The sequence below is a fragment of the Erithacus rubecula genome (genome assembly GCF_903797595.1).
Source record: "Erithacus rubecula genome assembly, chromosome: 4".
In the NCBI taxonomy this organism is placed as follows: domain Eukaryota; kingdom Metazoa; phylum Chordata; class Aves; order Passeriformes; family Muscicapidae; genus Erithacus; species Erithacus rubecula.
The window spans coordinates 36,829,721-36,844,620 of record NC_136686.1 but is presented as its reverse complement, the minus strand read 5'-3'; the positions used below and the strand labels follow the sequence as shown (position 1 = coordinate 36,844,620).

Genomic DNA, 14,900 nt, shown 5'->3' with positions numbered 1-14,900 from the left:
GTAACTGCAACATCTCCTCCTTGCCAGGTCATATGAATATACCAATGAATAAAGCAAGGGATACCCCAATTCCTTGGAGAGAAAAAGATTACCTGAGACCATGTGTAGGCTAAAACCAATCCATCACCATCACTTCTTTGTCCCTACCCACAGACTTTTAGCTATCCACACCAATGGAACACATTGCCCTCAATAACAGTTCAGAGTCATGGACTCCAAGACCTCCTGTTTTAAATTTCAGTAAGTAATGGGTTACATTTCCAGCAACATCATAAAGAGAGGGAATTTTTTTTTTCCTCACAAAATAAGTCTCTATAACACAAAGTCAGTCATATGTGAAGATGGAGACTTTATATGATAGGGAATAAATTCCAAGTATTATAATGGAGGCAATAACGGAAAAGAAATGGCACCAAGTAGACTAGAAATAAAGACAAACCCCCTAATTTTAATCCTTCATTTTTTAATAATGATACATTTATTTTATATGCATGTATTTCAGTATCTTCCTCAAATACAGCATTTCATCAAAACCAGAGGAGGATAAATAAATAAAGAAAATGAGCAGAAAGAAGTGGAGATACCGAGGTGAAACCTCCATCCTCCACAGGTTCCATACTACCATCCTGAGTTTTGTCATATTAATAGTACAATCAGATGTGCAAGGTTGAATAATGTGTTTTCATAGAAAATCCCCAAAAATATTCTGAGACAGAACAAAGATCTTAATACAGAAAGTATACATGTGTAAGGGTAGGAAAAAAACCAAGTGTCAGGAAAAAAAAAACAGGAAGCCATGATGAGAACAGGAGAAAGCAGTAACCTACACCACAGCACTAGGCAGGATGTGCCACAGTGCAGTGCACCCAAAGCTTCCTCAGCAGCCTGACATGACTCATTAGCATCTCGTAATAAAGCAAAGAGTATCAGAGGCTCTGGAAAAACACCATTTGAATGATTTCAAATGAGTGAGTCATTTTAGCAGCTTGCATTTTGAAAGTAATGAGGCTATTTCAGTCCAGCTAAAAGTGAATAAATCTTTAACTGCCCCCAACAATCTTGCACGTTTCCAGAATAAACTGCTAAGGGGATTTAAATGTGTTTGTCAAGAATATAAAACTTCTATGGCTGCACCCTTTCTAGAGACATTTAATTAAGTATTTTTCAATTGCACAACTTGAAGCAGGAGTGATTCTGCCTGCCTGCCCACCAGTGAGGAAAGCACATCACAGCCTGGCAAGGAGGAGGCAAGACGAGAGGAGCTGCTTCCCCCGCACTCGGTGCTTCTTGGCTCTCCCTAGAGCCCTGTGCTTTACTTTCCATTCTGTCATGAGGACAACTTCAGAAAGCCCAGTAACATGACAAAGCTAGGGAAAGACAACCCCACTATTACCACTGCAGAAAATAAAACACAGATTAATGTCACTAAGGCATATGTCAGAAGAGATAATAACGATGTGAACAAATGAATCTTCTCATCAGGAGCAAAGAATATAAGCACCATGGAAAACTGAATAATAATTACATACAAATCAAAAATGACATTGCCAGCTGCTAAGCACACATTATTCTCCCAGATTACCAAAGGGTTTGTTTCCCACTTTTTCCCTTAGAACTTGCTAAGTCTTCCTTTTCTATTCAAGTGACAGAAATTATAAATTAGAGAAGCAGGTGCTTGCACTCCCTAGGAAGACAAATGCTAGCACCACTAGATAGCTTGCTGCTTACAGCTCTAACTACCCATTGTGCCACGATGAAGATGCAGATGTGCAATGAAGGCTTTTTCCTTGTTTCAGGAAATGGCTTTTGTGTGACAAAACACAGAAACTTGTTAGAAATTGTGATAAATGCAGTTTCCACTTTCTGAAGCATTTACTAACAATGTGACACACTTTTCATGTCCCTCTCTTCTTAAGATTTGCATTTCTGAATGCTCTAACCACTGATGTTACAGTAAAATCCAAACAGAGCAGTCACATTCAATAAGTACACACTAGTTATGCCCTCTCAATCTCAGCCACTGAGAGTTTGGCATATAAAATCATACTTTGGTTGTAGTTCTCTGATTGCATTCCCTGCCATTTCTATAGTCATTATTTCATCTATCTTCCAAAGACAGAATACAAGATCAGGTACCAAAGTCACATGCTACTTCAACTAATAATTTATTTTACTGTTCTTTTATAACTTGAGTTCATATCCTGAAGATACAACTGAAGACAAGCACCAGAGAGATTCTAAAGAATTAAAAATATTCCATGAAGAAGACTTAACATATAAAGAATCAAGAAATGTTAACTTCTCCTTATGTTACATTTTTGTCCAGAAATTTATCTGCATCCTGTCTGTCAGCTGGACGAGACAAGATTTTATTACTGAAATAACAGAGTAAGAGTTTGCATTAAGTAGTTAAGATGCTAGAAAAAGACAGACCATATATGACATGGACTAGAGAATTGCTTTTTCCTTTACATCTCCTATTAGAAATCACTACAATCATTTTAGCAGTCTGTAGGTATGGAGGTACATTAATTTCTCCTCTTTACATTCTGTTGCACATGAACTATGAATTATTTCCTCTGTCCCTTAAAGAATACCATCTTCCCATCTATATTATTATACCATTCTAATCCTAAAGTATGTTATTTAATAGAAAGGATTATATTAAACAAGTACAATCACCACAAATAAAAACTAAGTAATAACAGAGTAACAAGTACATATGTAAAGTTTATTAGACAGGCTGACTAAAAATAGCACTTCTGGATGAATGTTAGTATGCCTTTTTTGCCAGCAACACACAGAGGCACAAGATACTTTCATTTACTTCCCTCACAGGAGTGCTGAATTTTAAATTCTTCCTGACAGTACTTAGGATGTAATCATGACTTTTTTGACAAACTGCTAAAATCATGACAGCGTTCTTAGCAGAAATTGGCACAACAGCAAAATGAAAAAGAATCAACTCATTTTCTGCTGAACATTTATTTTCAGTAGGTCTGTAAAACCAAGATCAATTTGCTACTTACAATGATTAATAACTTCCTTGTCCTTGACGAGGCACTGTGTAAATTGTTACAGGCAGAGCAGTACATACAATCCTGTTAAAGTGTCTCCTTAGTGTGCATCTGTTAATATTTTATTGTGGCAATCTCTCGTTTTGCACTCATGAGACATTTTTCTTATTTTCAATTGGAATTTCTCCTATTTGTTCCTGCTGACCTTTGCCCTGTCACCACTGGTGCCTGATGGCACTACTGAGAAGAGCTATCCTCTTTACTCACTCTCATCACGTGCTTTGGTAAGACCCTGTTGAGATTTCTCTTGTCCAGGTGGAGCAGCCCCAGCTGTTACCCTCCCCTCCCAATGTCAGGTGCTCCAAGCCCACAATCCTCTCCATGGCCCTTCCCTGACCTGCTCCAGCCTGTCCCTCACCCTGGGGAGCCAGGGCTGGCTCCTGCACTGCAGGTGTGTCCCCAGGATGGGCACAGGGAAGGATCAGCCCCTCTCCCGGCTGGCAGGGCTGTGCCTGCTGCAGCCCAGGAGGCTGCTGGCCTCCCTGGCCACCAGGGCACACTGCTGCCTCCTGCTCAGCTGGTGTCCAGCAGCACTCACAGGCACTTTTCTACCAAGCTGCTTTCCAGCTGGTCAGACCCCAGAATAGAAGAGTAGATGGGGTTACTCCTCCCCACATGCAGGACTTTTTGCTTTTCCCTCTGCTGACCTTCATGAGATTCCTGTTTGCCCATTTCTCCAGCCTGTGAAGGTCCTTCTGAATGCACAGACATGTGTTACACCCATCACTCCTCCCAGTATTGTGTCCCCAGCAAACATGCTGAGGGTGCACTCTGTCCCATCATCCAGGTCATTAAAGATGCTAAGCAGAGCTGGTCCCAGTATCAGAGCCTGGGGTATGCCACCTGGGCTGACCTGCAGCTGGACTTCATGCCAGTCACAATCCTCTAAGTCTCACAGTTCAGCCATTTTCCAGCCCAGCTTACAGACCACTTATCTAGGCCATACTTCAATAGATTGTGAGGATGATACAGAGGATCGTGTCAGAAGTCAGGATCAACTGTTCTCAGCTCGTCCATTCAGCTGTCATCTCACTGTAGAAAACCATCAAGGTAGGGATGATTTCACTGCCTTCAACTCATGCAGACTGCTCCAAATCACCTCCTTACCCATAAGATCCTTGGAAATACTTTCCAGAATTGTTTGCTCCATCACATTCCCAAAGACTGATGTGAAGTTAATCAGCCTGTGACTCCCTGGATCCTCATCAGGAGCTCCTTGCAAGCCTCCTGTCACAGCAACCTCTCTCCTGAGGTCCAGGGTTGTGACCCTGCTAGGGTTCTTCCTTGCAGGATCCTGAATTCTTCTTTATGGAAACTGCAGCCAAGACTGCTCAACCTTCACATGCCTGCCCAGTTCTTTCCTACTGGTAAACATGAGGTCAAGGAAAGCTCCTCCCCTCATCAGCTTATTGATCACATGTGTTATGAAGTTATTATCACCAGCTATTATCCACAAACCTTCTGCATTACTTGTGCACTGCTTTGTTATTCTTCCAATAGATATCAAGGCGGCTCAAGTTCCCCTGAGGAGCCTCCTGCAAAGGTGAGGCTTATTCCAGCTGCTTGAAGACATTATGCACTGCTTCTTCATGCCTCCCCCCTTCCCTACAGAGGCGGTCTGTAGCAAACAGACATCACAATGCACCTACACTGGTCTCTGTGCTTTTGCCTGATCCATAAGCTTTCAGCTGGCTGATCCAGGCATCCCTGCTGCTCTCTCACATGGAAAGCTGAGCAGCCCCTCCTCACCTTCTCAGAATATACTAATTTGTAACTGCCTAAGCAATTTCTCTTGAGATAAATCAATCCCAAAAGTGCTTAATCTGGAGTGCTTACTGAATTAGCAATTCTTAAGGACCCTTGTGATGCTGGTAAATCTTCAGTATTCATAATCAAATCATACAAATACATATAATGGGCTGCAAGAGCTCTTCAGCACTAGGTGAGAAAAGGCAAGTTTAACCAAAGACAGGTGTAGCTTGTTCTTCCTTCTCAGGAAAGAAAACAATGCAGCAAGTGTTACCTGGAAATAACAATTTGAGGAATTCAAAGCAGTTCTAGTAGCTGGACCAACACCTGTTTTAATTATTTCCTGTTCCTCCTTACATGAAAGTCAGAGTAGATTTTAATTTCTGTCACAAATAAGACATTCTTAACATGAAGGAGAATATTACCTGTTTCCACTGATCTTTGAGCAAAAATGTGAAAATTGGACTCTTATATTAAAAAAAAAATAAATAAATCATACTTCTATTTCTCCATTAGCTTCAGTTTTCAATATTTAATAACCCTACCCTTTTAAGTAATGTGTTCAGGTCTTATGGGCAAGACAATGTCTTATTTTAGTGTATATGTTCAACTGTTCTTGAGGGAATGAGGAAAAAAGACTGGTTTATTCTACATTTCAAACAGATCACTTCTGTGTTAGGGGGCAATTCCATTTCTGGCATTGGCTTCTCTAGCTTAACCTATTTCCAAGCCATGTTCTTGGTGCAGTGTTTGTGACAAGTTAGTGAGGCACCACTGACATGCCTGGCAGAGTCCTAACAAAGGCCCCTCTCCACTTGCAGATTTTGGCTCAAATGTCCCAAAAGAACAAAGCAGACAATAAAATATATAGACATTTTTCTTTCCTGGAGAAGGCTTTTGGACAGAGACAAACAAGTTTGGGCCCTTTCTCACCAAAAATATTTAAAACACTATGACCCCCTTAACTGTTGGGAAAGATATAAATTGATCATGCCTTTAGGACTGGTCCGGATGTGACACTTGAAACACTGCAGATTTCAGTGTAATTTGCCACAACTCATCATTTGCCAACTGGCTACACATATTTCTTCAGTATAATCCATCCTCCACTGTGTCCAACAATTGGAAAGAGCATATATGCAGGACATTGCCAGAGCAGAAATCCACAGTGCTCCATCTTTGCAGGCACAGTTCTGTGCATAGGAAAATTTGTATTTTGACTAAAACTGGACCTGCTGCAACTGCATAAAAGCTTACACACTTTCATACTCAGCTCTCTCAGTCACAATAATAATTTCATGCTGTCTCTAACAAACGCCTTGAAAGCCACATCACACAAACTATCTCCTGAAGTTTACATATAATCTTATCTTCCTTTTTGCTTGGATTTAGCTAAGACTTCTGGGAATACCTTAAGGACTTTTTCTTCAGTAGATTAATTTAAGAGCTGAAATTCCACTGGGTTGCAAAAGCTTTGTCTTTGAATTTAATGTGCATGGACAGCAAATCTGCAGGAGTTTCTCTCAACAATAGCAGGCTTATTACTTGCACTGTATTTCTGAGCATCACACAGAAGATGATAGGGAAAGCACAGGTTCACATATTGCATCCTGGAACACACAGCATCTATTAGCCTCTCATTTGGGGATCTTCTATTCCAAAATCTCCTGATTTCAAGCACTGACCAGTCCACCATTTGGCTCAACAAGTATTCCCTGGCTCAAACAGCTTGGATCCCACATACAGAGCATGAAGGCCATTTCAACAGGCTAGATGAGTGCTCTGTTTAAGAAGCTCACCTATGCTAACTGTAAAATTCAACCAGACAAAGGATCCAGCCCCATTTCCAGGCCTGCAGCCACACTGGGAGCTACATGCACAGTAGGTTTCTTTCAAAAATACATTCAGAAAATGCTTTGACATTTGTGTATCACAATAGCATTTGTTCTGATTCTCAGCATCAACTCAAAATGTCAAGATTTCTTTTGATTTGGAGTACACAGTTATTTGAATGTTTTCTTACAACACCTTGTCAAAGCACTGGCTTATAATACTTCCTAAAAATAAAAGCTACCATCATTTCAGCTGATAATTTTCTCACCTTTTCCCCTTACAGATTCATCTTCAATGTTAACAGAGATGAGTGCACACCTTAGGGAATGTTCCTCTACCTGAAGATAACTCCAGTGATCTCCTTTGTGGGTGCTGCTGTTAAAACCAGCCTAAAGGAAACAACTGCGACTCATTAGGGAGTACTCTGCAGTCCTGAAGAAAAACTGGGATGCACCTTCTGCAATACCCAGCTCTGCCCTCTCTTGAAGGGTGGTCATGAACATTCAGCTGTTCCTCACAGGTTGATGGTTAGGGAGGATGTTTGTTAATGATGGGAAATGCACTGAAAAGTAGGTCAAGTACAACAAAACTGAGGGGAAGAAGGATGTTCAAGAGGGAATTCCGTTCTCCTAAGCATATGCAAATGAGAGTGATAGCAACTGTGGCATCCCAAGACTACAGTGTGGAGAATAGAAAATAAAAACCAAAAAGTAATCTTGCAGCTGTAGCCACAGAGGAATTTATCTGTATTAGTCTCTACCATCTGAATTCCCATTTTACAAGCCATCACACAACTTCAGTGCTACTATTCCTACCTTCATTATTAAAAGCATGTGTATTTTATCAAGAATTGGCTCTCCAAAACAGACTTCTCTCTACAACCTGAAGAGCAACTCACTGCCTGCTGTGAGCCCAGCTCTGGGATACATAACTGAGGTAAACTATTGAGAGCAAAGACAAAACCACAAATTTTGACCTTTAGGGTGAGTAATTGGCAAACAATTTTAGTTGTCCAGAGATCTGAAACTTAGTTTCAAATTTGCATACCTACATTGTATGTATATATATATATCATCTCATGTCCACTCTGCATACTTGGAGGGACAGGCACGGATTCCTCTCCCACAGAAATAGCTTCGGGCAGCAGCTATGTTTCCAGAAACACATAGCATAAGGGAACAACCAATTCTGGAAGAATCTTTCCCATTTCGACCATTTCTAAAACTGCTACTCAGCATAGCTAGAATGAAATCACGCAAACATTTAGGAAAGGGTGTCTTACATAAAGTGGGGAAGGAGAGCGGTGTGGACACTGCTGAAGGCTTGTGTGGATCCTAATTGGGTTTTTTCCCAGATTGTTGACTTTTCTTAGCTCCAGCCAGGATCTTTTCCAGGCTGGAAAACTTTCTCAGAGACAAAACAAGAAAAGGTACAAATAAAACACAGACACCTGGTGTTGACTACCAAGTCATATGAGTGTCTTGGGATGTTTTGCAGAGAGCATGTTTTGGAAAAGGTGTTGCCTTCTTTGACCAATGAGTCTTTTCTACTTTGTTTTTCACTATCTCCCTTATATAAATGCCATGGTTTTTCAATAAATCACTTCTTATTGCTGCTTGGAAGAGGAGTCATTTTGCTGTATTCTTTTGCCACTTCCTAGCCCCACAGCAACAGAGTGGGATGGGAATTTCCTTTGGTTTGTAGGTTTACAGCACAGTTTGACCTGGCAAATGCAGAACATGACCCTGTAGAGCTGGGGCAGCTCCCATGTGCTGTGGGAAGGAAGATCTTTCTAGAGCACCAGTTAATATGATGTTCTCCTATACTTAATCAGCTCTGGTGACTCATCTCCCCTCTTAGTTCCTGTGTCTGAAATTTGGGGAGCAGGGACGAAGGTGACTTAAAGGAAAAACGCTCTGAGGAAATGAAATTAATCCCAGAGGATTTCCTGACATGACTCTTTGAAGGCACTCTGAGATGCTCTGGGGGCAGAAGGACTGTCACGCTGGCAGCCAAGGCTCAATGCTTCACGCTCCAGCAGAACGCGCGGCTGCGCTCCTCAGAGCCGGGCACTGCTTCAGCTCTGCCTGCTCATACATACGTGGTGAGAACAGCTAGATCATGCAATTTGTACAATCATATATGTAAGGAAAGCTAGCAAGAAAGGGTCAGACTTCAGGGGAAACCCAGGGTATAGCTGATGAATGAGAGCAAACAGACCGAAGCTCACCCTGCTCTGCTCTATCTGCTGTAGCGGATGGAACTTCCTTTTTATGTCAATTTTCACCACTATTTTGAATTCTCTCCAAAATTTACAGCAAAGGTTGATAAAAACAATGACAAGTAATGAAGCAGTTATAAAAGAAAATTATATAATGTAAACATTGAGTGAAAATAGGAAAAGAAAACAATGATCATATTTTAATCCCCATTTTACTACACTGACAATCTTGTACAAACATGGATAGGATGTTATTGCCAAATTTCAGCAGAGTAAAAGAAAGATTCTGAGCATCTTTGCATAATGGGAAATTCTAGCAGAGTAAGGCTTAAAAATTCCATTTTTTTTCTGCAATTTCCATTTTAGGTTTTAAACAGGCACATTTAATTGTATCCTTTTTTAATGAACTGTGTTACATCTAGAGTTGAGACATTTTCCAGTAAATGAAGAAAAACATTTTCCACAGCCACAAAATGCTTTCAGACTCATGATAGCACAGTTTCAGTGATAAAACAATACAGTTTTGTAGCACACAACTGCCTCCATTACACTCTATTAATTCTTGCCCACTGACATTACAATCACCCCCTGAATTGTTCAAATTATAATAAACCTCTCCAGAGTTTGTTTTAATTAGAGATATATACACTACCCTCAAACTCCTGCTTTTTTACTCTTCTATCAGAAAATTTTACTTAGTGTTCAAGAAGCACTGAAAATTCCCATTCCATCTAGCAAGATCTCCTCATTGTCATCAAAGCTTTGATGTCTGTGAACCTGCTTACAATGTCCATCACTGACTCAGCATATGTAAGAGCCAAACACAAAGACCACAGAGAATACAAGGGAAAGAGCAGTTACTTCATTGCATCCAAACAGAAATCCCTATCTTTTCCATTGTTTTGGAGGTCTTTCTCTTTAGCTATTAGAGTTGTTGGTTTCCCCTTATTTTTTGGGTAGTAAGACATTCCTTCTCAATGGGTCTACTGCTGCAGCCCTGCCATGCATTCCAGCAGTCCAAAAACAGCAGAACAAAAAACACCTCTGCATTTGAATCACATCTAATGAAAAACAAAGTAATATCTAACTTTACTAGTTTTAATTAGCAACTTTTTGAAGGGCTGGGAAAACAATGTTTTGAATAAATCTTGTGGTGTGACAGGATGCAGGCAGCTGTACAGTAAAAGGAATTCTTTAATTACTTCAGTATGTTGACTACCTGGATGAACTATGATCTTTGCAGAAGCAAATGCCACATCACTTACTTCAAAGGCTCTTATTCAGGCCATGTTTTCCTCAATGTTTGTGTTGCAAATATTTTTGTACACTACTAATATAACGTTGTGGGCAAGTTGTTTCAAAAGAACCATACAGATCCTGAGAGATTAAAATGTAGCTCTGAAATAATCATAGCCCCCACAAATCCTACTGCCTTATAATATGCCTTTTCAAGACTATTGTATTTTTTGATGCTGCACTTCTGATAATTTTGATCATTTAGAAATAACAGCCTCCCTTCCCCCCCCCCCCCCCCCACTCCCCATGACATTTTAAGCTGTGCAATTCAACTGTCATCTCTCACAGGACAAGCTATGGGAAATAACAAAAGAATATAACCTGGCAGTTTACCTTGAGTGACTCGAGTCCTCAAGGAACCAATGCTGTCTACTGACTGGGAGCTCTAGCAGTCCTCTTTAGACCACTAAGACCTGGATCCTCTCAACATAGCATCCCTGCTGCCCAGAGCACCTTCCCTCAACACCAGCTTGAGCCACAAGCTTTTGAAAAGCCCACAACCAAACCTTATGTTCCAGAGTCCTTTCTGACCTGTCTGCCCCATGATTATATGGCAGCTACATTACACAAGTGTTCACTACAACGTGACTTCTTATCATAATGCATCAAGCATGTGCCTCTCTCAAAAACTTCATTATTATGAAGAAGCTGGAGTAAGTGTTCAGTGAATCAGTGCTGCTCCAGAGAGCACTGCAAGCCACTCTAGACAGTACACTGTTCTGCACATAAGTGGATTCTTAAGAACTGAGCGATTTCTTTCTTCCCAGAAGGCTGGAAGGCTTTTCTTGAACTATCTCAAGTGTGTGCATGTGTACAACCACACACAGAGTAATCCACTGCAGTACAGGACTACCAACAGCAGCACACAACCACTCCGCTAGTGCAAAAGATTTGCTGCTTTTCCATGACCACAATAATGGAAAAACATGCTACAAGTTGCAATTTTAGTTTATTTGTATCACGTATAGCTGCTATTGCAAATTTCTTGCATTACCATGCCTGATGCCTTGAAAGATCCATGCACACTTGCACAGGTGTGTAAAATGAGACATTCTATCATTTTAATCCTACTTCACAGAACAAGCACATCTTGAATAACCACATGTGTAATAAAATGTATGTAATGTAATAAAAAATGTGAATAACCATATGTGTAACTAGAAACAAGAAATACACAGAAACCAGCAAGGCAATTCTATCAGCCAATCTTCCTGTGCTAAATGCACCTGTCTGCAACCCTGGTATCTTCCTTGCAATATCTGCTATTTCAGTAGAGCAGTACAGGGGAGCCATGGCAGAGTGACAGTGGGAGTTGAAGAGCCTGCCATGTATTTTTGGGTTCAATTCTGATAAGAAGAAAAGCAACCTCTAAGCAAGATATGGGTGTGGGTTAACCCATGAAAAGCACTTCTCGTACCCACTACTTGCAACAAAGTCCAAGCTGAAGAATTTGCAGTAAGAATGTTCAAGAGGCACTGTGCCTTCCAGAGCATCAGCATTGCTACTACATTACAGATCCCACTGTGTTAATCATTAAGAGCCTGGAATCTCATGTTGAGAGAGAGGTATGACAGCAACACATGGATATACTCGCTGACATTTAATACAGTCGCTTTGATTAATTATTAAATCTCTAAAATGAACTTGGTGCTTGAAATGGCATTTCAAAGGGTCCAATGTTCCCATTAGCAAATTAACTTTACTCTCAACACTTGGCACTAGTTGCTCAGAAACAATTATTTTAGACATCTAAACACACTTCACTTAATCCATACACCCCCAGTCTGGTTACCCCACAACCCTGCTCAACAAATTTACATATTTTTGGTATTCCCTACATAGCTTGACATTCAATTTTCAAAAATAGTATCTTTGCAATCACTGAACCTATACTTAATTTCATTCAGTATGCCCAGCCATTTTCAAAGTCAAAAGCATGAAGATTGCTCAGGAAGACAATTCAAATTGTATATATTTTATAAAAATACATTAATAAGTATTTCTCACATGGAATTTTTACTTGGTAACAAATATATGCAGAGGAAAATAAAATATTCAGGATAGCAAATCAGTCAGTACAGGAAAAGGTTGTACATCAAAACACCAAATACACCTAAGGCAAAAGTTAAATAATTGCAAAGTATTTTTGTTTCCCTTAATTCAACAGGTGTCTCTGAAAAAATAAAAAAAAAATCATACACACAGTCAATGTCTAGCCAGTATTAATTAGACAAGAAAAATTCACCACTATGAGCATTTTATGAGTGTAAACAAAAAGTAAATACATCCTGCTGACAAGAGTTACCTAGTTTTTGTTTTCTTCCTCACTGCTTTCAGAAATACTTTATTTTTCCTATAAATGTTTTGCAGGAAAGTAGCAGTTAGGTAAGTGTGGGATCTGATTTGGCCCAAAAAAAGCTATAGCCAGGAAGAGCTCCATCAGCAGTGTCCACGTAAGAAGCGTCCACCTCCTTTTGGGAGAGGTGACAAGGGAGGACTGGGACTGTGATGCAGCCTCCAGCCCCACAAGCCCACCTGACCTGAACAACAGATCAGCTTAATGCCAACACTCATGAATCTGAGGTTCTAGGAGCATGTAAAGCCAGAAAAAACCCAGCAGGTCCCACACAGCCCCTTAAGAGACAAACAGAGGAGGTGGCTGAGACTTGGGAAGGAATCTCTGGCCTTCTGCTGAAGACTGTTCCTGTCTGATATGCCGTGGTATTCCATTTATAACATTCATCAGTCTTGCTTGAGGGTGTGTGTGGGCCAGTCAGATTAGTTTATGTAGAAATAAATCTCATTCCCTCACATTTTTTGAGATTGGTTTCAAATTAAATAAAGTGAGGAAGTGAAAACACATCTTCAATACTTTACAATAGTGGTGGCCCCATAGATGGCCTAGTAAAAACAACTTTTACAACATAGAAACATGGATGCAATATTTTTAGGCATGTTTAGTCTTAGAATACTTGAAAAACAAGTTGTAGACAGGCTGACATTTTAAAATAATTTTGCAACTCTGCATCTCTGAATGGCTCCTAGAGTTAAAGGTTATCCAAAAGTCACAAACCCTTTTCCCAGAGTAGATTCACAATCTTGAGATTGACACACACTGTTCTGTACAGAAAAAAATACATGGCAGGGGGGAGCCCATCTATTTGTTTCCATTTGCCCGTTTATTTAGACAAAACTGTTCTTAGCCTTCACATTCATCACCATATCAAGACAAACTGAAGCTCACACAAAAACCACACATTCTTTTTTCTTCAGCATGACTATATACAATATACCCAAGGAGAAGGTGAACTGAGACCAGACTTGGTGCTAGAGATATGTCCAGGAAAAAAGTACTTTTGCCTGCTATGGAGCAGAGAAGAGCATGGGCAGCATTTAAATTACATATCAGAGTATGTTTCTTCACTGACATTGTGAAGCATTGGAACAAGCAGCCCAGAAATCACCATCCCTGGGGGTTTCTGGAAAAGCATCTAGATGTACCCCTTGGGGTATGGTTTAGTGGGGAGCTTGGCAGTGCTAGGTTAACAGTTGGATTTGATTGTCTTAGAGGTCTTTTCCAACCTTCATGATTCTATGAAATGGACATGGGCACTCCTGTCTCTGGCATCTCCCCACCAAGTACCTCTCCCACCTGAAACTGAACTATATAGACTACCAGTAAAGTAAAAACAAAGATGACAAAAAAAAAAGGAGGAAAAAAATCCTCCCAAAATTTTCTCCAACATTTCAATCATTCTTCAAGAAATGACAGGGCGAGATTCACTTCACAATTTATCAGCAATTAGAAAATATTAGTAAAAGAAGCTGCTGGTGTCCTCACATGCCAAGTGCTGTCCATCAGATACTGAGCAGCATAGAAGCATCACCCCCAGGGGACAGTCAGGCAGCCTGCAGACAAGCCTGAGAGGGAGGCATCCCCAACACACAACACAGAAAAATGCTTCCATGTCAAATAAATATTTACTTTCTTATATCCTATGGCAAAAAAAAGCCAATAAAATAATGTACAGATAAAAACCCAAATACGTCTGAAGTAGTTTTGAAGATGTTTGAACTCTTGAGGATACAGGAACTTTGTCTGTTAGGGAGATGGCTCATTTTTTCCCCTTCACAATTCAAACAGGTTCGCTGAGTAGAAATGCAGGCTTATCTACACTTAAGGAGCACCATAAGGGGATTTTGTACATGCTGCTCTTGAAATAAGTGCAGAAAAGAGAACAAGTCATTCAAAAATCAAGTCATGATTTCTGAAATATATATATAACACAAACACCCAGAGAGATATCTGAGTTGAAATTTCAGCATTGAGGGTTTTTGCCCCTAACAACTGCTCTCCCAGGAGAAGCTCAGGAGTGCCCATGCCTGTTCCCCCCTGCCCCACAGACACCAATGGGACTCTCACACAGCAAGAACAGTCACTCAGTTCTGCATTACACTTATATCTAACTGCAGACACAGAGACCAAAGCTTTGTACCTTCGATCTCCTGCTGCAGCCCCAAGTTCCAGATGTAAATGATTCATTCTACAGTGAGTGCACCTCAAAAGCTTGCTTGGCTGCAAGTTCTTCAGGTCCTTCTTTTCACACATCTGAAGAAACAACACTGAGCTGCTCTAAGCAAAGAGATCAATATAAACACAGAACTCATCTTTTGACATTTTCAATCTTTCATACCTTACCAAAGAACCTCAAGCTGTCACTCAC

The 14,900-nt window shown here is 40.4% G+C and overlaps 1 protein-coding gene across 12 annotated transcripts in view; it reads right to left on the bottom strand.

Annotated features, from left to right (window-relative positions):
* GRIP1 (glutamate receptor interacting protein 1) overlaps window positions 1-14,900 on the bottom strand; it is a 303,224-nt gene that overhangs the window by 183,757 nt on the left and 104,567 nt on the right. The window contains exon 1 of one of the 12 annotated variants that reach the window (XM_079303915.1): window positions 10,510-10,616. The exons of the other annotated variants lie outside the window; for them this stretch is intronic. The gene's annotated coding sequence lies outside the window, so the exon portion shown is untranslated. Of the gene's footprint in view, window positions 1-10,509; window positions 10,617-14,900 lie in introns of those variants that run through there. 12 annotated transcript variants of the gene reach the window in all.